At 37.6% G+C, this 24,608-nt stretch overlaps 1 long non-coding RNA gene across 1 annotated transcript; it reads right to left on the reverse strand.

The window, feature by feature from the left end:
* Positions 1 to 1,051: 1,051 nt before the first annotated feature.
* Positions 1,052 to 18,843, reverse strand: LOC126822141 (uncharacterized). Its single transcript, XR_008788069.1, has 5 exons — positions 18,829 to 18,843; positions 4,714 to 5,025; positions 3,119 to 3,159; positions 2,186 to 2,453; positions 1,052 to 1,393 (listed from the first exon to the last, which is right to left on the reverse strand). It is a non-coding gene; the product is annotated as an uncharacterized LOC126822141 (long non-coding RNA).
* Positions 18,844 to 24,608: the final 5,765 nt, after the last annotated feature.

The following is a 24,608-nucleotide window of genomic DNA, read 5'->3' on the forward strand; positions in this document are numbered from 1 at the left end:
TAAAGAATTGTTCAGGAAATGTATGTAGGAAAACTGGTGTTGGTGTGTCATTGTTTTGTGATCATTCTTATATAGAATGCAAGGGGTGGGGGCGAGAGGGGTTAAAGGCACTGGACTTTATCTTGAATTAAATAAGGTTGGCGGGGTGGGGGGGGGGAGCGAAGCACTAGTGCCCGGGAAAATAGTAGCCATAACAGTTGGAATGTCACCTCTAAAAGCAGAGGTGAATGCCTGTCTGCATTAGCCAGGTCATTACTGCATACTAATAGGGAGGGAGGGAAATGGGGTTTAACGTCCACTCGACATAAACTAGGTCATTTCGGGACAAACCAAGGGTTCAATTTTATTTCAATAATTCGCTTGCGTGTAGGGGTCTTTAGCAATGGGGGAAACCGGAGTACCAGTAGAAAACCAATGAGGTTAGACAGGCTACCCTACTCCCTGTCACGTACAACCGGAGAATCGAAACCACACCAGTTGACTCAATGATACAGCGCACACGTGCTAACAATTCGGCCATGCAACCCGCCATATTAATATGAAATGAACCTAACTGCAATCGTATATAAAGATAAACAAAAGCTTAGTTATCTCTCAACTCCGATGACGACGACAATACGTCAAAAATCTAAGTATAAGCAAAGTCCAGAATAAAGAGATTAATGTTGTCGAGTAAGCTCTTTTGAATTTTCCGGCAAACGTTTCCCTTTCGGTGGATCTTGGTATTTGTACGTTATTAGCTGATGCCAGAGTCGCGTTAATGGCCATCATCTTGCTATGAGTTGAGGAACCACCTTATCAGGGTGTACCAAACTCTTACCCGAGGGGCCCAAGAATGAAAAGGGCTTGGTTAAAACTGGTCTAGCGTGTAAACACAGTATCATGGAAAATGGGAGTCTTCCAAAATCAGTTCGACACGGAAAGCTTTGTATGACCTTTGGTCCCAAGCGATGCCCTGATCTAGCGTGTAAACAACGTTTCATAAAAATGGGAGAATATTAAAAACCCTTTCTCAGTTTCAGTTACAGACATTCCAACACAGTGAACGAGGTAATTGTGCAATATTTTTTATTCTTTCATGTTATCCATTTAGATATTTATTTATCACAAGGACAACAGAATCGGACTTTGTAATCTTCACAATAGTGATCATACTGGTTTCGATCTAGGCAGAGAAATCCGTACGATGGAGAGACAGTGACGTTCTCGCCGCATGTTCGAAAGTCGCGGCCATTGCTTCGACGACGGACATCTATGGCGATTGGTTTTTCACAAATCTCATTTGGATTTTCTTCTCGTAGCTGTCCCAATAATTCCCAATCACCTGTGCCTGAGGGGTTGTCACGGTCGTAGAAATAGGTCCATTCATATCCGTTCGGGCATGTGACTTGGGCTGAAAATAGAGAATATTAACGAGGCTGACATTTGGCGACGAGGCGGGGAATGATAAGGGCCTGCTGACGATGCACTACTACTTCCAGTGCATGGCTCTACCCGTGCAATGTCGGGTAATCCGCTAGTTCTATTAATAATTCACGAAGTTACATACCCAAACAAGGGTCCATAAGTAGCCAAGGTCTAACAATATATAAATATATTCTGATTTCAGTTGAACTCTTTTGATAGGAAGAAATGAAATGAAATGGGGTTTAACGTCCTACTGTTCTGCTCCTAACCTGGGATAATGAAGACGGGCATACGCCATACAGTGTGCTATGAGGGAAATTTTGCCCGGGCAGCGGCGCTACGGCCTACTCTTATATCGAATTCCAACTGCCAATGGATCTTTTACGTGCACGCCAATGTGTACACGGGACCTCGGTTTTTCGTCCCATCCGAACGACTAGACAGCTGTCCTTGCCAGGCCCTCCATCCTGCATCACTGACAAGGGGAAACCACGCCGGAAAATCTGGTAGAACTTTCTCGGCCAATGCAGGGATCGAACACCCGATCTCATGGCTAGCGAGCCAGCGTCTTACCCACTTAGCCACGTGATCCCCATTTTCTCTATTCAGCTCCACGCTCCCATCTTGCCCAGTGAACGAATATGGCTGCAAATTAACGCTGTATAAATGAAACATAATTCAAATGTGATATTAATTCTAAAAGATTACTAATCGTTGGTTTCTGGGTCCCAGATATTGTATAGTTATATTTTCTTTATATAATACCTATGATACTTACCGTCTAGACAGCAGTATCGAACTTTGTAATCGTTACACCTTTGATCGGGTTGACGAGAATTAACACATGCGAAACCCGTGAACGGTGATGCTGTAATCACTTCTCCGGTGTTGATACACGCTTTTGTGGATACGGTTTCATATTCCAAGGTAGCTGGTCTTGCACAGATATTATCATAGGGCCTAGCCGTTCGAAGACTGTCCAATGGTTCCTCATCACCATAGCCGGACGGGTTGTCACGATCATAAAATTGGGTCCATCTGTTACACTGAAGTACAACAAATTAATAAGTTAAATTTGAACTATCACCAGACTTGTCAGTGGCGTTTCTGTCCAATCCTCTTAGAAAACCAAGTGCCAAGGAATCTTTAGGTGTACTGGATTTCGATCACTGGTTACGATCCATTTTTCTTAATTTACTTTTGTTATATTAGACGATTACGTACGCGGGCGAATGGGAAGCTATGTGATTTCAGGTAATTAGCTCAGAAAAAGAGAGAGAGAGAGGAGAGAGAGAAAGAGAGAGAGAGAGAGATGGTGGGGTTTCCGTTGCATTTCAATATCTCGCTTAGCAGTGGGAGAAAACCGGATGACCCACGATGTTGGACAGACGACCCTACTCCTTGTCACTTAAAAGCGTGGAATCGAAACCACACTACTCGACTCAATGACAGACCTTATGATCCATCGCGCACGCATTAACCATTCGGCCAACCAGCACCCCAGAGCACGAACAGTGCCGAATTGACGTGTAATTTCTATATCTATGCCATTATATTTTCTTGTTGGTGGAGTAAGCAGAGACCTGTATTGCTTAATTGACTTCAAATATACAAAACCTTATGGTGAGAAGTAAAGAAATAGTCAATTCTATGGTGTGGACACGAGCTCAAAGTAAAGTTTATAAACGTTCAAAAAAGGATATCTACTTACCACTAGAAAATCGCTCCAGTGGATACCTGCCTGGGTAGTTCCTATATAACATATATCGTAAAATCAATGGGGTTTAACGTCCACTCGACACAAACAGTACAGTAATACAAGAGGTCAAGTTAGGACAATTAAAATATATTTGAAATTGAACGTCCACTCAACTCAGACAGTACAGTATATGACATACATATTAATACAAAGATGTCAACTCCGGCCAATTAATATTATGTTTGAAATTTGAAAGAAAGAAATTTGTCCTAATACAAAATGAAGAGCCCCGGGGAAGAACGATCTAAGTCACTTTTTAAAAAGAATCCCAGTTAATGGCTCTATCTGGTAGCAAATTGTAAAAGCTTTCTGTGGAACAATCTATTTCAGATAAAAACAATCGACTGAAAAGGCCTCCTGGAAAAATACAAGTCCATCGTACCCTTTATTAAACCTTAATTTGCCTGAAAAGTCGAAGTCAGTTGTACTGGTAATTATGATTCGTATTTTAAACATCATTTTGAAGTTGTAATTAACCCACTCGTTCTGTTCGCGTCCATTATTCTCGCCCAAAAGTCTGCTTGCCTTTTATGCGAAAAGACAAAAATGTGACCTAGATCGTTCTTCCAATGGACTCTTCAAATGTATATGGCAGAGAAAGAAAGAGAAATGGGGTTTAACGTCCACTCGACACAAAACTAATTCATTTCAGGACGAACACATGATTCGAGTTTATTTCAATAATTCGCTTGCGCATAGAGATCCTTATCATTGGGAGGACCATGAGAAAACCCACGGGGCTGGACAGGCGACTCTACGTCCTACTGTTCTGTACCTAATGCTGACACGTCATACAGTGAATTTTGATGATAATTTAGTCAGGACAGTCGGGCTACTGCCTACTCTTATTTCGAATTCTCATAGCCAAGGGTTCTTTTACGTGCAGGCCAACGAGTACACGGAATCACGGTTTTCTTTACCTACCAGAACAACTAGACGGAAAAATTTGCGGAAAAAACTTCTGGGCAATCCCCGGGGTTGAAACCTAGTTAGCATCCACTCACTGTGCCACAGAAGCACCGTCAATGACATGGGGGCCACGGTGGCTATGTGGGTAAGACACTGGCTCGTTAGCTTGAAGATCGCGGGTTCGCTCACAGCGTTGCCCGAAAACGTCAGCTGGATATTAAGGCGTAGTTTTGGTTCGCGGATGGGACGACTGGAAACGAGATACTGTGTACACATTGGCTTGCGCGTAAAAGATCCCCTGACAGAGAAGGTGGTAGCGCCGCGGTCTGGGCCAAATTAGCCTCATAGCACATTGTATATGCCCGTATTTATAAGCCCATGTCTGAGTAGAATAGTAGGACGTTAAACCTCATTTCATTTCCGTTAATGAAATCAAATAAAAGAAATAATTAACCGGCGGGATGAAAGCCACACGAGCAAGAACTACGACGATGAAGAATTTTACGGTTATTGTAGAATCAATAGCAGTCTGTCTCGATCGGATTGAGAAATTAACAGCAATCACAGATCGCAGATCGACTGAACAGACTGACGATAAACAAACGATATATTAGTGGCAGAAAATAAAAGATACTTACCCAAAGCCACCAGAGCAAGTACTGCGATAATGAAGACTTTCATGGTTCTTGTAGAATCAGTAGCAGTCTGTAAATCGACTGACGACCAAATATCCTGGACAGTCTTATATACTTATTTCTAGGGTGATTTGAAAAATGATGCAATATATTTTCATTGTTGATGTTCGTAAACAATTTTGATTAATGGAAGTATCGTTGTGTCATGCACATCCATGCAGAATTGATGAGACAATCAATTCACTACACTATGTCGTTTCGAACTTTGATCAGCGTGGGGACGAGGTGGACGTTGTCTGCGCCGGACCCGCACTCCTAAAACATCATGAAACACTGACTATAAATGGCACTTTCAAGAGTATTTCCTCATCTTTCTAGCTTATGCACAAATTTAGCGTGTGACAATCTTACTAATTCCCAAATTAACTACTTTTAATATAAGTCTAAAAAGTTCCCACCTCCACCAAAAGTAAAAGAGGGCCTCTCAAAACAACCGTACTCGCAGGCCTTTCTTAGATCACTTCTTGATCTGCTGTAGTAAAATTTTAAAAAGAACCGGAAGTTTCCGACGTCAACAGCCTGCGCTCTTGGGTGGTGCGGGGACTATATCTATTTGTTAAGGCTAGCTCAAATTTAGTTAAGATCACTGAGATGTAAATAAGGTTAGGGCACGTGATCGTTGGCGTAATTATATGTTAGGGTTATGGTAAGCATTGGGGCTAGGTATAGGGTTAGAGTTAGGGTTATGGTTGGGATTAGCGCTAGCCCTGTTTACATCTCGTGGCCTGTGACGTAAAATTGAGCTGGCCTTATCATTTAGCACTAATCGTGATGGAGGGCAAGACAATTGCTGCTTTATTGGTAAGCAACAACAGCCACATTGGTGTACCTTTATGCTTACAGGTTACACCCCTGTGTTTTAGAATATGAAACAATTCAAGGTTTCTCCCAAAAAGATATCTTGAATGGTTTCGCAACTGCATATTACGTGCAGTTAACAAAACACTAAGTGAAATGTGTGCACATATTATTCAACGACTACTCTTGTGCTTCCTGTTCATTAGCCGTGGAAGGAAACGCAGAAAATCCACGAGGTTGGACAGGCGATCCTACTTCTTGTAACGTTCAAGTGGGAACTACTTGATGGTATTAGTTTTCATTTGTCCAAATTGATGTCCACTTTAAGCATGTAGTACAATTTGTATGTCCGATACTATTTACTATACGTGTACACTATAAATAAGTATTTGGTATTTTATTACTATAGTGCTACAGGGAAAGTCTAATCAAGTACATTACAAAACATGACCCTTGGTTCTTGCTAGGACTGTATCATATTTCTAAGATTTTCTTAGCAGCCAAAGCAAAGGGGCGGTTTGCAATAGATAAGCACTGTGAATATGGCCTTTCTGATCTTCGTTTTTTTTTTCTTTGAGTTCTGTTGAAAAGTGCATTTCGTCGTCATATTTCCAGATCAACCTACTCTATAAATACTGTCCAATTAATTAAATACTGTCAAATTAATTACCTGTAGGGGTGTTGAATGGCCGAGTGGTTAGCGCGTGCGCGTTTTTTTATAAGGTCTGTCATTTAGCAAACTGGCGTGGTTTCTATTCCCCGGTTGCACCTGACAAGGAGTGGCGTCACCATTACATCCTCGTGGGTTTCCTCCGGGTCCTCCGGTTTCCTCCCACTGCTAAAGACCCCTACAGGCAAGCGAATTATTGAAATAACCTGTCATTGGGTCAAAAGGCGTGGTTTCGATTCCCTGGTGGTACGTGACAAGAAGAGTAGGGTCGCCTATCCAACCTCCTGGGTTTTCTCTGGGTCCTCCGGTTTTCTCCCAACGCAAAAGACCCCTACGCGCAAGGGAATTATTGAAATAAAATTGAACCATATGTTAGTCCCCAAATAACCTAGTTTGTGTCTAGTGTACGTTAAACCCCAGTTTTTACTCTCTCCCTCTCTCTCTTTCTCTCTTTCTCCCTCTCTCTCTGTCGGATTACGTGTATTGTTACAAAGAAAATGAATTATATGTTTTCGAGTGTCTATTACGCTTTTTAATTACCTTTCATAGCACACATGTTGCAAGCTGCATGCATTACTTATGATATTGTCGTATAAATATTTATTGCTTTGTCATTTTTCATGCACATATGTGAATGCATGTATCACTTTATGACAATCCCGTATGTACATTAATAACATATTTGATTTGTTGTTTACCGCCAACGAATAGCTGAAACTCGACGAGTCAGCCAATAAACTTAACGCGCGTCATCACTGTGTTTGCCGGTTAAATTGGGTTGCTGAAAGATATATAGCGGTCGCTTCAGATCCTAAGATCTTTCACTGAGTCAGGTGGCGTGTGTTCGATATTTATACACTTGTCAAGCAGTCATATGTCCGGTTTCTCCGGTTTCCTCGCACATTTAACGAACCTTACGCGCAAGCGAATTATTGAAATAAAATTGTTAGTCCAGAAGTGACCTAGTTTTTGCCGAGCTTCCTCTCCCCCCGCCCCCTCTCTCTCCCTCTCTCTCTCTCTCTCTCTTAAAGTCCGTTCCGGAGCTAAAAACGTGTTAACGTGATAGAAGATAGTATATATGGTGTGAAGCATTAATTTAAATGTCATGTAGGAATTGTCAGCGAACTGCTTATAACCGTCCGTGTGTTTGTCCGAAAACCCTGTGAACGCGAGGAGAGTGAGAGAGAGAGAGAGAGAGAGAGAGAGGGAGGGAGGGAGAGAGAGAGGGGGTGGGGGGATTCTGTGGTGTCGGTTGCACTTTTGTACTGAGGAAATTAAAACATATCGTAAAATACAACGTGGAAGTAATAAGTAATTATGAAGTGATTCACAAACGGCAAATTAAGTAGAACATGTAGAATACAAAAACTACTGCCGTTCAATTTAAACTGTTCACGTATTTCACCGAACAGAAATGATTAGAAATTACAATATTGATTTTAAGATTTGAATATACATGTAATTCACTTTACAAAAATTCATATTATATCAATATGTACCTTTATGGTTAGCCCGTGCGTGCTGAATCAAAAGTTCTGTCATTGAGTCAACTGGCGTGGTTTCCATTCCCCGGTTGTACGTGACAAAGAGTAGGGTCGCCTGTCCAACCTCTTGGTGGGTTTTCTCCGGATCCTCCGGATCCCTCCCACTGCTGAAGACCCCTACGCCAATTATTGAAATTATGTTAGTCCCCAAATGACCTAGTTTGTCTCGAGTGGACACAATGGCAGACCTTATGATACAGCTCGCACGTGCTAACCATTCAGCCATCCAACCCCCTGTAATTGACTGAGATTAAGATGTAGATACCATAAAACATTAACAGTCTAATTATATGGAAAACCAAACAGCTCTTTATTCAGTGGTCTTAACTCTTATTTCTTAATTCATAGTCCTTTATTCTTATTTCTTCATTTCGTTTCATATTTCGACATTTGTACACCAAAATTAACATTTGTATCTTAAAATCAATATTAGTTGTACAAATGTAGATTATTTTATTGATTTTCTGATATAAATTTTATCTTTATATTCAAATCAAATTAAATCAAACAAAAATACATTTTACAAATCTTATGCGACAAATGTCTGATTTGTAAAACATATATTGATTTTAAGATACAAATCTTAATTTTAGTGTACAAATGTCGAAATAAGACAACAAATGAAGAAATAAGAATTAAGGACTATGAATTAAGAACACTGAATAAAGAGCTGTTTGGTTTTCCATATAATTAATGTTTGAATATATAAAATAACTTCTAAATGCCATGGATTTAATATAGATAAATAAAGATCTGTATATATATGATTGTGATAATGTGAAATAATATTTAAATTATGCTCTAACTGTAAATTATGATGATTACTATTTCTTGGTTATAACATTAATTGAAAATTACAATTCTAAATATATTTCTCGAGCACAATGTACTATAGGCCGGAAGCCTTGTATACCGAGAGAGAGAGAGAGAGAGAGAGAGAGAGAGAGGGGCGGAGGAAGCTCGGCAAAAGCTAGGTCACTTCTGGACTAACAATTTTATTTCTATTTAACGTCCACACAAACTAGGTCATTTTGAGACTAACTCATGGTTTAATTTTATTTCAATCATTTGCTTGCGCGTAGGGGTCTTTAGCAGTGGGAGGAAACCGAACGACCCGGAGAAAATCCACGAGGTTAGACAGGTGACCCTAGAATTATGAATAAAGTTATTATTATCATTATTAAGCATCATTTTAGAATCGATTTCAAGGTTCCAAAAATAGAGACATACGCCCTTTAACGGAAAGTGTGAACCTTGCCGATTTTCAGCAATCTCGGACTTTCTGTTCCAGAGTTATTTTATATGTTGCGAAAAGCTTCTGACCACATAGATAATCGATTTATCATCAAATTTGGTAAACTTCCAATGTTTCCTTTCCAACAAGCTGCTGTGCTGGCGTATTTCTACGTTTTCCGTGGCTATCTTTTTATTACTTGAATTTCATCAATTGTGCATGGATGTAAATGACATACAAATCCTTCCATTAATCAAATTTCTTTACGAATATTAAGAATGAAGATATATTGCGCTGCTGTGGCCCAGTGAATGGATGTCCTGGTTCGATAAGGTTACATCCACACACAGGCATATTAGCGTACCCACGGGCCTACGTCTGGAGGGGCGGTGGGGAGGGGGTAAGTGCCCCTAAGGTCCACCAAAATAACCGTAACCGAATCAAAATATGCCCTTTTTATTGACTAGATGGTTTTTCTTCTTCTTCTTCTTCTTCTTAGTCTTCTTCTTAATCTTAATCTGTAACGTCCGCTTCCACCAAAGATGATATCGCAGACAAGTTTTTCTTTTATTTGTATATATTATATACATCTTAATTATTAATCATCTATTATAGGTCATATAATAGCGTACTTGAAGAAGGGAGCATAACACGAGAGAGAGAGAGAGAGAGAGAGAGAGAGAGAGAGAGATCGTCTGTGTTTTGGTAGGACGACCATAAAATGATTAGTATGACGTTACTTTATATATCATCGATGTCACATTACCAGTCATTCTTTGTCTCAAGATCTGCGAAAAACTTGACAAGTTGTAATATGGAACTTCACCCACGTTCACAACAACAATGACAAACTAATGTCAGTTTAAACAGTGCCTCGGGCTTAATACAACAATTTTCAGAACGAATCGATAGAATAGTAGGGAAATCAAATGGAACTACACGCCTGTATCTTAATTATTATACCCTCCTAGGAAATATTTCATTCGTCCCAAGAGAGTGCTAGACAACCTGGAGGAATATCGGTAGCATTGTCAAAGTTACTGAAAGCAGCGATGGGTCTAATAGTCGCACGTCCTGTTTAGAGAAACATTGTGGTTTGACCCCCGTGACTTGAGTATGCCTTCATCCCAGTAAACCAGATCCAAGGTGACCCCCGTAATATATTTGGACGAAGTGGTGCCTATCAAAAATGAAAAATGAAAAATGAAAAGAAATTAAATGTAATGGGGTTTAACGTCCTACAGTTCTGCCCCGACTGGGCTAAAGATGACGGGCATACGCCATACAATTTTGTCTTGACAGTGGCCCTTTCACCTGCGGGATCTTTCACCTGCACGCCAATGTCTACATGGGACCTCGGTTTTTCGTCCCATCAGAACGACTAGACAACTTCTGTGTTAGTCTCTCTGTGTTAGTTTTCATCATCCAAACCCTCAAATATCTTTAAAGGGACCATCCCTTAAGTACGTATCAAATTTAAGCTCCAAAATATCGAGGAATAGTGTATTTACCTTATCTCAAATTTCAGCTCAAAATATTGAGTTTATTGAACTGATAATCTATTGCAGTTCCTTCAGAGGTCTATACAGTACATAGGTCAGCATGACCAACGTGCTGTACTTGATGACGAAAGGTAAATTTCACCTGCACATTATTTTTATAAAATAAAAATCTGGTTTTATCCAGACACCGTATAATACAGCTTGGGACACCGGTCTCCATTTCCAGATGAAGTCTGACGTGTTTACGTGATGGATAATGGCCGAAGCCTGTCCATTATGTAAATAGAAAGAACAACTGAGGGGCGTTAGCCCCGCAGTTTTTCTTTGTATTTACATAATGGACAGTCTGGGGCTATTATCAAACTTAAAACATAACACCATAGAGATACAAATAATGGATAGTTTTATAAAACAACGAGACATAAAAAATGGATATATTCTTAAAACAAAATACACATGCTCTTGAATGCATGTGACAAAACACTCCAGTCATACAATGCAAGCATACATAGACAGCCCAAAATATTCTACATGGAGACGACATGTTTACAACACAGTCGAAAACAAATATTAATAATGAGAATATATGTGATAAGCATTTGGATACTGATTACATTGGTATAAATGTACTCGATATGGAAAATAATAGCAGTAAAAATTGTGATGTTTTGATATGGGTAATAATAGCCGTCAAAGTTGTGATGGAAAAACTGCTCAAGAGAATGATTTAGATATTGATAATATTCTTAGTACTGTGGTTAATATGGAGGGTACTAGCCGTCCCAATTTTGATTTAAAATTTAATATATACTCTGATATAAGTGACAGGACACAGGATCAAAGGCACAAACCAATTCACGAAATTCAAACTCAACTGTCAATATGGTGTAACGGTGATATATTAGAACGTTTTTTTTATAATCGAATAAAAATTGTGACTCAAAACACGTTTTTTTTTTGTTTAATCCGGGGACATAATCCAGGAAGTTACGGTCCGATATGCGCCAATATCGCAAGGAATCGAGATCTTTGGGTTATAAACACACATGTTCAGTTTCATCAAAATGGGCTAATAATTGTGACTTCTAGTGTCTACAGTCAGGGGTCATAATCCATGAAGTTACGTTCCCATACAAGCCAATATCGAAAGGAACCGGGATCTTTGGAATACATACCTATATATTTTAAGTTATGACCTGTAGAGTGTCCACAAAGAAGGCGTTAAAATGTGGGCGTATAAAAACGTATCAACGGATAAGTGACATATAACGGACGGATTTAAGTGGAATTCTTTATGTAGACAAACACGTGAAATCAACATACGGTCATGTGACATTTCGGTAACATTGAAGTTTTAAAGTAATTTCATGTTCTGTAATTTAATTTGTTCAGAGAATAAATTATCCCAAAATATATGTTCATTTTTCAGATACGTGTCTATTATTGGTATTTTTTTAAACAATAAATAATAGACGATTGTTTAATAAAAGCGTACATTCTCCTATATACAGGTTAAAAACATCAAAGGGTGACGTCATATCTATGTTTTAAGTTAGAAGATTTTGAGTGCTTTAACATAAAATTAAGCAGTTTTATTCTCCAATGTATAATCGAGATTAGCCCTTTAATAAAGCAAAAAGATAATAATTACAGTACTAGCTGTGCTACACTCGTGTTTTGTTTTTTTCAAATTTCTGTTTTAGGGTTACGGGTGAACAAATTACAAGCTGACTAAAGTATAACCTGTTTTATATTATATATAAATAAAATGGGGTACAAGGTCCTACTGTTCTGCTCTGTTTGGGCCAATGAAGACAGGTCTACTCTTATATCTTATGTCCAAGGGACATTTAACGTGCACGCCAATATGTAAACGCGACGCACTGTTATATGACAATGGCCCGTCGTGGCTAGGTGATCTCCAGACTAGCGAATCAACTTTACACAGTGAGCCACCGCGACTCCCAAAGATCAATGGATGTAGATTTCTGAGTGGCTGTTCGCCCATCACGCTTCGTCGCTGAGTGTAACAAAGTACTCTTTAACTTTCATCAAATTGAACGGTCATCAAGGTTCTTAGAACTTTATGACCTCAGCTGATTTTTGATAATATATGATAAACTTCTGTTAAGGCACGGACTAATTAATTCAATATGTCCTTTAAAAGCTACACACGAGCTGTGTATAACACTCGGTAGAATTACATGACTTCAAAGAAAATACGTAGTGCAGTTACAGATACCATAATCTGATAAATAAACAATACCATATATTATGATGATCACTTTTTCCTAATTTTCCTACGCTATATAATGAGGAGTTCACTGACAGTTAAAGAAGACAACTAAAGACGAACAACAGAGACGGGGCACAGAGAGACGAAGAGACCGGCGTATGGACTCAACAGAGTTCAGCCGAAGAACAGTGGATTTAACATAATTATATGTGTTCCTGTCGTAGACTTGTTCTTATATAGTTTAGGTACCTGTATTGCTGTTGTAATTATGTACATATGTGATATTCTGTTCCCGTTGTAAATAAATGCTGTATTTACTAAACTGATCTCTGTTATACTAAGATAGTGTAACAGTTATCTGTTTTTGGTGCATCGACCGGCGATTTCCGTAGGAAATCAGTACCCACAGTATCTGTTATGATGCATCGACCGGCGGTTTCCATATGAAATCAGTAGCTGTGTTCCTGTGATCACGAATAAAAACCCGCGTGGCAGACAAAGAGTTTTCACCACTAAACATCCGATCAGATGGAGAAAAAAACAAAATGCAAGACTGAAACGTTTATCTGTGAAACCGTGGGTGGCAGACGCGGTTTCAATAAAAAAAAATAGTGTTCGAGTGATTAGTTATGGATGCCGTGACTGTGAACCTTGGAGTGAATCGCCATAACAACGGGAAGTCCTTCACGATGATCATAGGCCAATGATTGGAGATACAGAGTTCGATGATATGAAAATTCTTAATTCAAGGATGGAAATGGAGAAAATCACCAAACACGAGGGAATGACGAAGAAAGAAGCTACAAAAGACTTTCAAAGCACGATGGCGATGCAGGAACAGCGGGGAACAAAAATTGTATGTGATTGTTGTTTTGTTTTTAAAAGAATGTAAATTATAATTGTTTGTTTTTGAACACATATTTTGGCTTTAAAAATCAATAGTAACAAATTATTAAGAGGTTTATAAATTCTTGAATAGACGGTTGAATAGTTTTCATCATCCATCGCTATATTTAGGGTGAAGATATTAACTCACAAACATTCACATAGTATTCACGGTTTTATCCCCGATGTTTTTTTGGGAGGGGGGTTGTGCTCGCTACTGAGCTTGTTCTGACTCTAATCTCTAAGTATGTCATGTGGTGCTAGGAGTTGCGACTAGCGACGTGATCTCTGTCGGCAATATGTAGATTTGACTTCAGACCATCCACGGAGCTTTGTTTAAAAACAACGACAAAGGTGCAAGATATCAGAAGTTTAAACATCATGGCACTGGATGTGAAATAAAGAACTGCAACTGGTGTATTCTACTGGCCTGTTTTACAGTAATAAATCGATGCCCCAGTTGACCAACTGGCCTATTCTACAATAACACTGTCCCTGTTTTGTAGACTGATGTATTCATTAATAACACGATATCCCAGTTAAATGACGAGAAAAGCAGTAGGCGACCAGTTGCACCTTAGTTTATATTCAATTAATATAATAATATTAAAGGAGGGGTCCCAGATATGCAATGAAATGAATGGGGTTTGACGTAATACTTCACTTTTGCTATGAGAGTAATTTTGCCCGCACTACGACCTAGTTGTATATCGATTTCCAACTTTCAAGAGTTATTTTACATCCGAATAACTCGACAATGTCCTGTACCGTCCCAGGTATAAACGACCAGGCCTTTCACCCTACACTTTCCCATATATACGTCTACGCCTTCCGACCCACACCGCCCCATACATATACGTCTAGGCCTTCCGCGCTACACCGCCCCATATATACGTCTAGGCTTTCCGCCCATCACCGTCTCTTATATACGACTATGCCTTCCGCCCTATATATACGTCTACGCCTTCCGACCCACACCGACCCATATATACGTCTAGGCCTTTCACCCTACACCGCCCCATATATACGCCTAGGCCTTTCACCCTAAACTGTCTCATTTATACGACTAGGCCTTTGGCTCTGCACCATCCCATATATACGTCAGTGATTAATCAAATGTTAAATTACCTTCCCTTGTCTAAAATAATATAAACGACCAGTTTTGTATCTGGGTGAAGTCAAGTTTCAAATTCTACTCACATTGTCACATTATGGCGTTTTATTTAAACACACTTATATCAACGGATACCCTGTGACATATTTAAGCGATAAGTACATATTCCCTCACAAAGTTAAAACTTAATTATTCTTATCTTATATCTATAATTGCAGTGGGAAATCCGCGGGAGTTGTCTCTATTGTCAATATCTGTGGTCGCACAGATAAGGATAATTACACCGGGATGACCGAGGCAACCTGCACACGTCATATTCTTCTAATAACACCCCTCTGCGGAACAGAAGCCTTTTTAGTTGGAATCGAAATAAAAGTAGGCCGTAGCGTCCCTGTCCGGGCAAAATTCCCCTCATAGAACACTGCATGGCGTATGCCCGTCTTCATTTGGTCAGTAGGAGCGGAACAGTAGGACGTTAAACCCCATTTCATTTTATTTCTGTTTTTGTATAAAAGGATTGGGACTTCTACTTTAATTCCTCCAGACACACTGAATATGTCAAGTTGTATCCAGAGTGTACAAAATTATGTTAGCTGATATAGAATGTATTGTTCAAACGTGTTAATAAAATTATATGCGGATTACATTACAGTATAAAAAAACATCCACTATTATATAACCAAGGTCGTCGTGACTCACTATACTGGTAGGGTGACACACCATAAATAAATATCTCCAAATGTCTCGACAATTACACCACAATATTTATATATACACCAAGCCTTAAATCGGGTTCGCACATTTATAGTCACTAAATAAACGGTCAAATGTACTTAATAAGCTATGACCATTTAATCATCCATAAATAATAAACTGAAAGATGGTTACGAATCTCGGCTATAACATCAGAGCAAATGTGAGTAAAAAAAAAAAGTTACGTGCCCTTGTTTTGAAATTAGTCTCGCTTAACCTCTCTGACGACCATTCTACGTCTGATAAACAGGCAGGGATAATCAAGACTCGATCCTTTTTTACGACACACAACAGGAAGCTGGAACAAGAAATTGAACTTAGAAACACGCACGTTAGGCAACTAAATAATTGTTTTAAGAACCTTGTAAAAGTAAAATTACTGCTAGTAATATTTCAGAGATATTATTTGTACTAAAACAAAAGATGCCGCCCCCAACGGTACAGTTAATGATAAAGCAATTTAAAAATTTAAACGAACGTAATTTCTAAAGCTGCTGTAATAACCAAAAGGCTAAATGTTACTGCTATTCAGAATCGTCAAAACAGTAGATTTTCTACGGCTGTAATTGTTGATAGATGTTTAGGGAATTGCACGTGCAATGACTATTTATAGTCTTATAGTCTTTTTGTTCTTTAGCGCGATTTATAATGAGACGTCTTGATGAACGTGTCCAGTGCGTAAGTGAAATATCAATCCGCACGGCTAGAACTATTTCTTAAGACAACCTCCGGATTTCGTCAAGGTAGCTTATATGTAAATAAGGTTAGGGCACGTGATTGTTGACGAGATTGTGGGTTTGGGTAAAGGTTAGGCTAGGTCCAAGGTTAGGGTTGGTGTTAGCGCTAGCCCTGTTTACATCTCGTGCCCTTTGACCAAATCCGAAGGTGGCCTTAAGTAATAAATCTAACCAAATCCGCATTTCGGATGTAGACGGGACTAACCAGGTGCGATCGACTACTATTCAATTTGGACTGGTCGCTAATGTCGACGAACAAAACTGAATATTTTCTTACCAGACGCACCAAACACAATTTATCACTCAATAACACATTATATAGTAGATATCGCTTGTGTGATAAATTTCATAATCTAATGCGATATATCCTTAAGATATGGATTTGATTGGTCAATTAAAAAGGAACTACTTTTTTTTATTTTCAAAGAACAATTCATTTTTTATTCAACGTAACTTCTTTTTTATTAAAAAGGACTATTTCCATTTAATTGACTTTGATCGAAACATTAGGTCAGTATTAAAATTTGCAATGGTTGAACTCCTGACAAAAACTGACGTATCACTACGCCATACTGTAATCTGGTTCAGTAAAAGTGAAATCTATAGCAAATAATTATATTTATTTTTTTGTGCATGTAAGAAAGGATTGTGTGATAAATAAAATCTCCTACTCGTCTTTTTTTATCAATAAAAGACTCGTAGGAGTTTCTCTATACATATCACTACAATTCATTCATACCACTAATATTAATAGATATGAATTTTGATGTGCTAGATTTTAATTTGTAAACAAAATCTTCGTAAAAAAATAGTTTTATGGAACAGTAGGCCTAATATACAATACCAATTTTTACAGATTAAAACAAAAATATGGAGAATGACGTTTCCATACTGAATCTTTTAGAAAATGCAGCACCGACTTATGAATTTAGGATTAATAGGATTATTCCTTAACAACCTAGGCATACGTATACAAAAGCCCTGCATCAGTAAGATCGATGACCCAACAAAAACTGTCTTTAATTTGTAAGATATTTTAAAAGTAATAATAATTCTAAAGACTTTACCAAAAAATGTTACCAATTCTTTTATTGTCCAGCTTAGTTTTTAAATTTTGGAATAATTGTGCACAGTCTGGTTTCACAGAAGATTTAAAGAAAAATATTTGCAAATATACACAGAAATAATTGCTACTTCGGCAGATTTTTAAATATCATTTAATTCATTATGAACAGTTAATCCTTAGAATACTCAGATATGGTCCACGACATTTTACATAATATATATCCAAGCGATATATCCCTGTATACACTGCATTTATTATTGTAGATATTTAAAATTAGGAAGATTACATTAACTTTGCATAGATATATTATATATGCAAATTTAATGTAATCTTCCTAATTTCTAATCTCGGCCTCCTCCATCACGTCTGGGATAGTGTTCTGGAAATTGCATCTTGGCCTCCACTGACCTCATTATTCGGTTCCTGGTTTGTACCACCCCTTCCAGCATACCCCCTTCTCTATCACGTGCCACGTAAAATAGTTTGTGCAAGGCATCTCTAAAGTTATCCACCATATTCTCAATCTCCGTTTCGATTTCGTCCTTTTCATGGATTTTCTTCTTGCTCGCCAATCTATAGGTTACTGTCAGGTTGTGATCGCCACTGAGATTGTTCTGACTCTCATCTCTACAGTCGTCATGTGGTGCATGGAGTTGACGACTAGCTGCCTGACCCTCATCTCTACCGTCGTCATGTAGTGCTAGGAGTTGACGACTAGCTGCCTGACTCTCATCTCTACCGTCGTCATGTGGTGCTTGGAGTTGACGACTAGCTGCCTGACTCTCATCTCTACCGTCGTCATGTAGTGCTAGGAGTTGACGACTAGCTGCCTGACCCTCATCTCTACCGTCGTCATGACGTGGTGCTAGGAGTTGACGACTAGCTACGTGACCCTCATCTCTACCGTCGTCATGACGTGGTGCTAGGAGTTGACGACTAGCTGCCTGACCCTCATCTCTACCGTCGTCATGACGTGGTGCTAGGAGTTGACGACTAGCTACGTGACCCTCATCTCTACCGTCGTCATGACGTGGTGCTAAGAGTTGACGACTAGCTGCCTGACCCTCATCTCTACCGTCGTCATGTAGTGCTAGGAGTTGACGACTAGCTACGTGATCGCTCTTCGCAATATGTAGATTTGACCATCCACGAAGCTTTGTTTAAACACAACGACAAATATACAACATATCAGAAGTTTAAACATCATGGCACTGGACGTGTAAAAAGGGAATCGATCTATTCTACAATAACACGGTGTCCCCGTTGACAGACTGGCCTATTCTACAATAACACTGTGTCCCTGCTAAAAGACGAAAAGCAGCAGACGACGTGTCGATGTATCTGACGCGAGACGGTTCAAACACCGTTTATAAGTTTTGAGAGGTTTAGGAAAAAAAATAATATCATGAGTATATTTGTAATATATCATAACCTCAGGTTCGTCGATCGCGGCACCACTTAAGAGTATGTGATAGAATACATAACTCTTATTTATTAAAAAGATATTTGAATACTCTACATATGAAATTCATTGTGGTTAGATATAATAATGTCTATATACAGCTGCGCCTACTAGGTCTCGGAAGACCCAATCTTCCTGTGGTCCGAGGGCAGGCCCTCTCCCGGTGTCCGGAGGACCTCTAGCTCTCTCCCGGTGTCCGGAGGACCTCTAGCTCTCTCCCTCTGTCCTCTCAAAGTATGCCAATTTGTACCGTGCAGACAATCCTGATTGATTTTCATGTTATATAAACGATTAAGCTGATTGGATAAGTCGTAGGCACATTGAGTCTGATTGACAACTGGGACTCTATAGTAAATTTAGAACAATGAAAGGCTAATGACTTGGTGTCTTATTATAGCAAGCCGAGTAAATAGGCGTTGCTAATCAGAACAATGAAAACTAATTATTAAGAGTCACACGTCTTAACACTAGACAGTAGGTGTTAATACTTGTTAAGAATACTTGTTAAGCTTAAATCTTATATCATATATTTGTCTAAAGACAAACCGAGCAAACAATTTGAACAACCCATTACATCTTACATCTTACATAATACTATGTCATAACCCCCACTCCTGCCATAGATTAAATTTTACAATTAATCTACCACATGTCGAAAATGAGTTACAAATGAAAAATATAAATTAAAATATGATTTCAAAATACAATATTAAATTTTAGATCCCAAATGATATTGTATTACATTCCCCCCCTAACCACAATTATAAAATAGTGGAATATATAAAATATGAAACGATTTTAAAACAATAAAAGATTAAAGCACAATACAATAATTGAAGCATCAAAAAGCAGATGGAAATATTATCTATGTAAAAAAAAATGTTCAGTATTCCACGGAGTAACGCCGGGGTAAATATAGTGTCATATTTCGTTATATACAAGAAGCACAACATCGAAACTAAAAATATTCACAAAAGTATAAGAGTCACTAGTCACTTTACGCGTTTCTTCCTGGATCAGTAGATTCTATTAATAAAGACACACATTACATGGGAAGCACAGTACACGGAAAAAATCGTCATAAACGAATGTCATATAAATGATAAATGAAACACGCAAACATAATCACAATCACACGCGATCCAAATTAGGGAATCCAAAAGTGAGAACTCCTTGCATTAGCTGGAACGGATAGTCTATAATCTCTGTTGGAAATATTCTCCATAAATTATTGATAAATGGATATCTTATCCACCATGTATGTATATATTTTCAACCAATTATGCACATAGTATCCATCAATTATGCATATATTCCCCATCATGTCAGCATATAATTTCAACCATGTATCCGTGCCCAAGTTTTATCATTTGCTTATTATATCATGGAGTGAACTCAATTAACTGTTAATCAAGTTAGTAAGTGGAACAGACTATTATAAAATATTTACTTACATGTACAATTGACATAAACCAAATTGAAAATAGGAGGTCATATTTCTTTACCGCAGGCTAAATTGTTATGAATGATCTGAACACATTTCACTGATCTTATATAAGATATTTTGGAAAGAACCTATCAAAATTAACAGTGGTTTTATCTCTATAAATTTTAAACAAAACAATACATCACATTCCCTCCAGGGGTGAGACCAATTCCGCCTTATAGGAATTTCACTTAAAACCTCTCCCGTAACATCTCGGGCTTCCCAATCGCATATTAATGGGGCATCCCAATCTCATATCATTGGGGTTAACACATCGGGGCATAAATATATATATATATATATATATATATATATATATATATATATATATAGACAGAACAAAAAAAAGATAAAACCGTTTATACAGTGTGAATATGTATGAGTTATATCTCTCAATTAGGATACTCTTCACGCGATTCCAGTTAATTAAACAAAAATAAAACATTTCACTTCAAATTATAGGCCTGATAATACTACGTTACTACTAACTTTAAGTCAAAATATATGTTCAAAACAAACATTTATAATTTACATATTATTTAAAAACTCACCATAACTCATTTGTTAAACAAACATAATAGATATGTTTGTTTTAGTAATTTTCATACACATAATAAAGTACTGGTTCACTACTAGCAATATATTTAATTTTTATATAAGATACAACAGATGAAAGGGCATATTTCTTAACACTAGAAAATGGTTGAGCTAATTGAGTTACTACATAATGTTGAAGAGTTGCAGACAAACCGCTTATTTCGCCAGTTAAATTATTAAACATAATATATCAGCATTAACCGTGGCCATGATTAGGATCAGAAAAAGACTTACCTCTTAATAAAATGCTTTGATCTTCTAGTGGCCAGGACTTTGAAAACGTTGGTCTGGTATACGGAACCCATTAAGAGTATGTAATATATCATAACCTCAGGTTCGTCGATCACGGCACCACTTAAGACTATGTGATAGAATATGTAACTCTTATTTATTAAAAAGATATTTTAATACTGGATAACATATTTACATGTACTTACATATGAAATTCATTGTGGTTAGATATAATAACGTCTATATACAGCTGCGCCTACTAGGTCTCAGAAGACCCAATCTTCCTGTGGTCCGAGGGCAGGCCCTCTCCGAGGTCCGGAAGACCTCTAGGTCTCTCAGGACCTCTCGACCTCCCCAGGTCTCTCTCTCTGTCCTCTCAAAGTATGCCAATTTGTAACGTGCAAACAATCCTGATTGGTTTTCATGTTATATAAACAAATAGGCTGATTGGATAACTCGTAGGCACATTGAGTCTGATTGACAGCTTAAATCTTATATCATATACTTGTCTAAAGACAACCCATTACATCTTACATAATACTATGTCATAACCCCCACTCCTGCCATAGATTAAATTTTACAATTAATCTGCCACATGTCCAAAATGAGTTACAAATGAAAAATATGAATTAAAATATGATTTCAAAATACAATATTAAATTTTAGATCCCAAATGATATTGTATTACATATTGTCAGGTTAACCTGACCTGTAGTAAGTATAGTAAATTTGAGTAATTAAATGAAAATTAAAGTGAGTCTCTAGGGAGTAGTTAAAAAAATTGTTTTTGATATAACTAAGGAATAAAAATGATAATGAAACGAATACGGAATAAAATAAGGAATTAATGTTGTCCCCGACTTAAAGTGGGAAGATGGTAGATCTAAGGATAGAGTTGGCATGTTTCTGCTTTGATTCGTTAAAATGTGTGTTTTTGTGTCGTTTGTATACGTATTAAGCTACCCTGGTAATATAATTTTGGGACCCTTGTCCAAGTTTCAGGGTTATGGTTTTAGTCGTGTAAGACTAAATTGGGTAATTTAGCTTTTGAATAAAAGGTTAGATTGCTATTATTTGTGTTTTTGTGTCGTCCATGTGTTCAGCTATGTAATTTTGAGACCCTTAGTCCAAGTCTCATGAAGTTTAATTTAGGGATTAAGGTATAGTTTTTCCTGGGAAAACTAACATTAACGGCTCGTTAAATTGTGAGATTATCACAAAGTCATTAATACGAGTTTAATACGAGGTTAAGATAAGAATAAGACACTTTTTAAAAAGTGGAGGTATACCGTAGATTTTGTCCGTATATGATTTTGTGTAATTAAATTTTGCTTTAGAAACGTAATATAAACGTTAAATGTATATTTGCTAAATGCTATTGTGTCATTAATTAACTTTTGCTTTAAATTGTTAACACGAGGTGGTTATTAGGAACCTGTAATGTTAAAGTTGACGTGTGTGAAAATCAAGTGATGCGTTAATATATGGGTCATTATCAAAATCGGTAGAAATTGCAAATCACAAATGACCAAATTTCGAATATGTTTAATTGTTTATTTTTTATATTTCGAATATGTTTAATTGTTTATTTTTTATATTTATTTGATATAGTATACAGTTCTGAATAAATTTAGAACAATTTTACAGAATTAAAAAAATTCTCAGCTTTTATCTGTCACCAGTTGGAAATATGAAATTTCTCGTAACGATTAATAATTTTGTTGAAAATATGTGAATATTCCATAAAACCACATTTTTTTAAGCAGATTATTTCTAATGATTGGTCATTCAAGCATACTAAAGCATGTTTTCCTCAATTTGGCTAATGTTTTTTTAAAAAGAAGGTACAGTTACGAAGTTTATACTTAAATGAAGTATTATGCATTATTATCTATGTAAGTCTGTGTGTGTACCCGGACAATAATTTCGTCATGCTCTGTAGAGAGGTATCAATGACAATAAGTAGAAAAACTGAAGATATGGGCTTGCTATCATTTTTACTGACTGTTTATTCGCAGTGTTACAGAAAGGACTATCATGTTACAGTAAAGACACAAAGACACAATTGTTACAGGGTTGACATAAAGGTATCTTCTTTTGAAAGAAAGTTGGAAATATTCTGTCAAGAAATATATCTCCACAAATTATGTCACATGGGTACTGACTGGCACTAGCATCAAATTGTCAGAAAAACGAGACGTCAAATTTATGTTAATTGTGAGATGTTACTGGATTGTATTTATAGGAAGGACATGCTGTCCTGGCAACATAATAACATTCTTTTAACACTATTTTATTAGCTTGGAGTTCCAATTTATGTAAAAAAATCATAAAATGTTAAAATATAACATTGCTGAAAATAGCAGAATATATTGGGCTTCAAATAAATGATAATAACAAACAAATAACTTTCAAAATAAAAGTAAAAGTCAACATGAGCACTTTTCTAGAGGAGTGTATACTATGGCTATCAAAACAGAATTATAGACATGGTATGGTTTGGGGGCGTTTGGAAAACTTGGACTATGAAAAATTTATGAAACATTTTCTATTTATTTTGCTGGAACATTAATACTTTATCCTATCATCTTGTAAGATGTTGGGGAAGTATATTCTACAAAATTTTATTCTGTGGTGTTTTTCACCACAAGAGTTCCACAAGATATTGGGCATAGAAAATAATTCAATTTTTTCCAAAATCTCGTCTTAGACCCTCTTATCCTCCGGTGTGGTACCACATTCCACAAGATTTTCGACCTGTTATTTATTTGTTAATTTAATCTTGATGTGGATGATATTACGATATAACGTATAAAGAGATTTGTAGAATTTGGTGACATCAGGACATTTTACTTTTGATGACCAGCTAGAATGAAAATAAATGAAAAGAAGTGGCTTTAACCTACTACTTTTCTGTAACTGGGATAATGAAGACGACCATGCGCCGTGTAGTGTGCCATGTGCGAGTTTTTGCTCGGACAGCGGTGTTGCTGCCTCCTCTTTGTCGAATTCCACATGCCAATGTTTAAAACAGTGTTTTCCACCCTGGCGTCCGCGAGGTCAGAGGGATCCGAGGGGGTGGGGTGGGTTCGTGAAATAAGATAGCCCGGTAAACTAGAGTACGAAAGGTTTGGTGTTCGGACAATGAATTTCAGTGGGCTGATATCCAGTCACATTTGTTCTGTTCTTGAGATTGAAAAGACACACAGGAACAGAATAAGTTTAGATCAAAGCAGGGTTCCCTGCTTTTCTTTTGGAAATGTCTTTTTTTGAATGTCATCTACAATAGGAACGTCTCTCGGATTAACATTCCAAACGATCATTGTGTTCATAACTTCTGTATAAACTTGCAATATCGCTATTCTTTATTTACTTTGTCGCTTTTAGGCTTCTCATAATGTTACACTTTCCAACAATTGTAAGTGAGATTATAAGCATGGGAGCTGTGCCGGATTCCGATGGAGAGATACCCTAGGCTATTCCGCTTATGAGACCCCTTCCAATCTCCCACCATCGCAACTAG

This window comes from Patella vulgata, chromosome 5 (assembly GCF_932274485.2).
Source record: "Patella vulgata chromosome 5, xgPatVulg1.2, whole genome shotgun sequence".
NCBI classification, from domain to species: Eukaryota; Metazoa; Mollusca; class Gastropoda; family Patellidae; genus Patella; species Patella vulgata.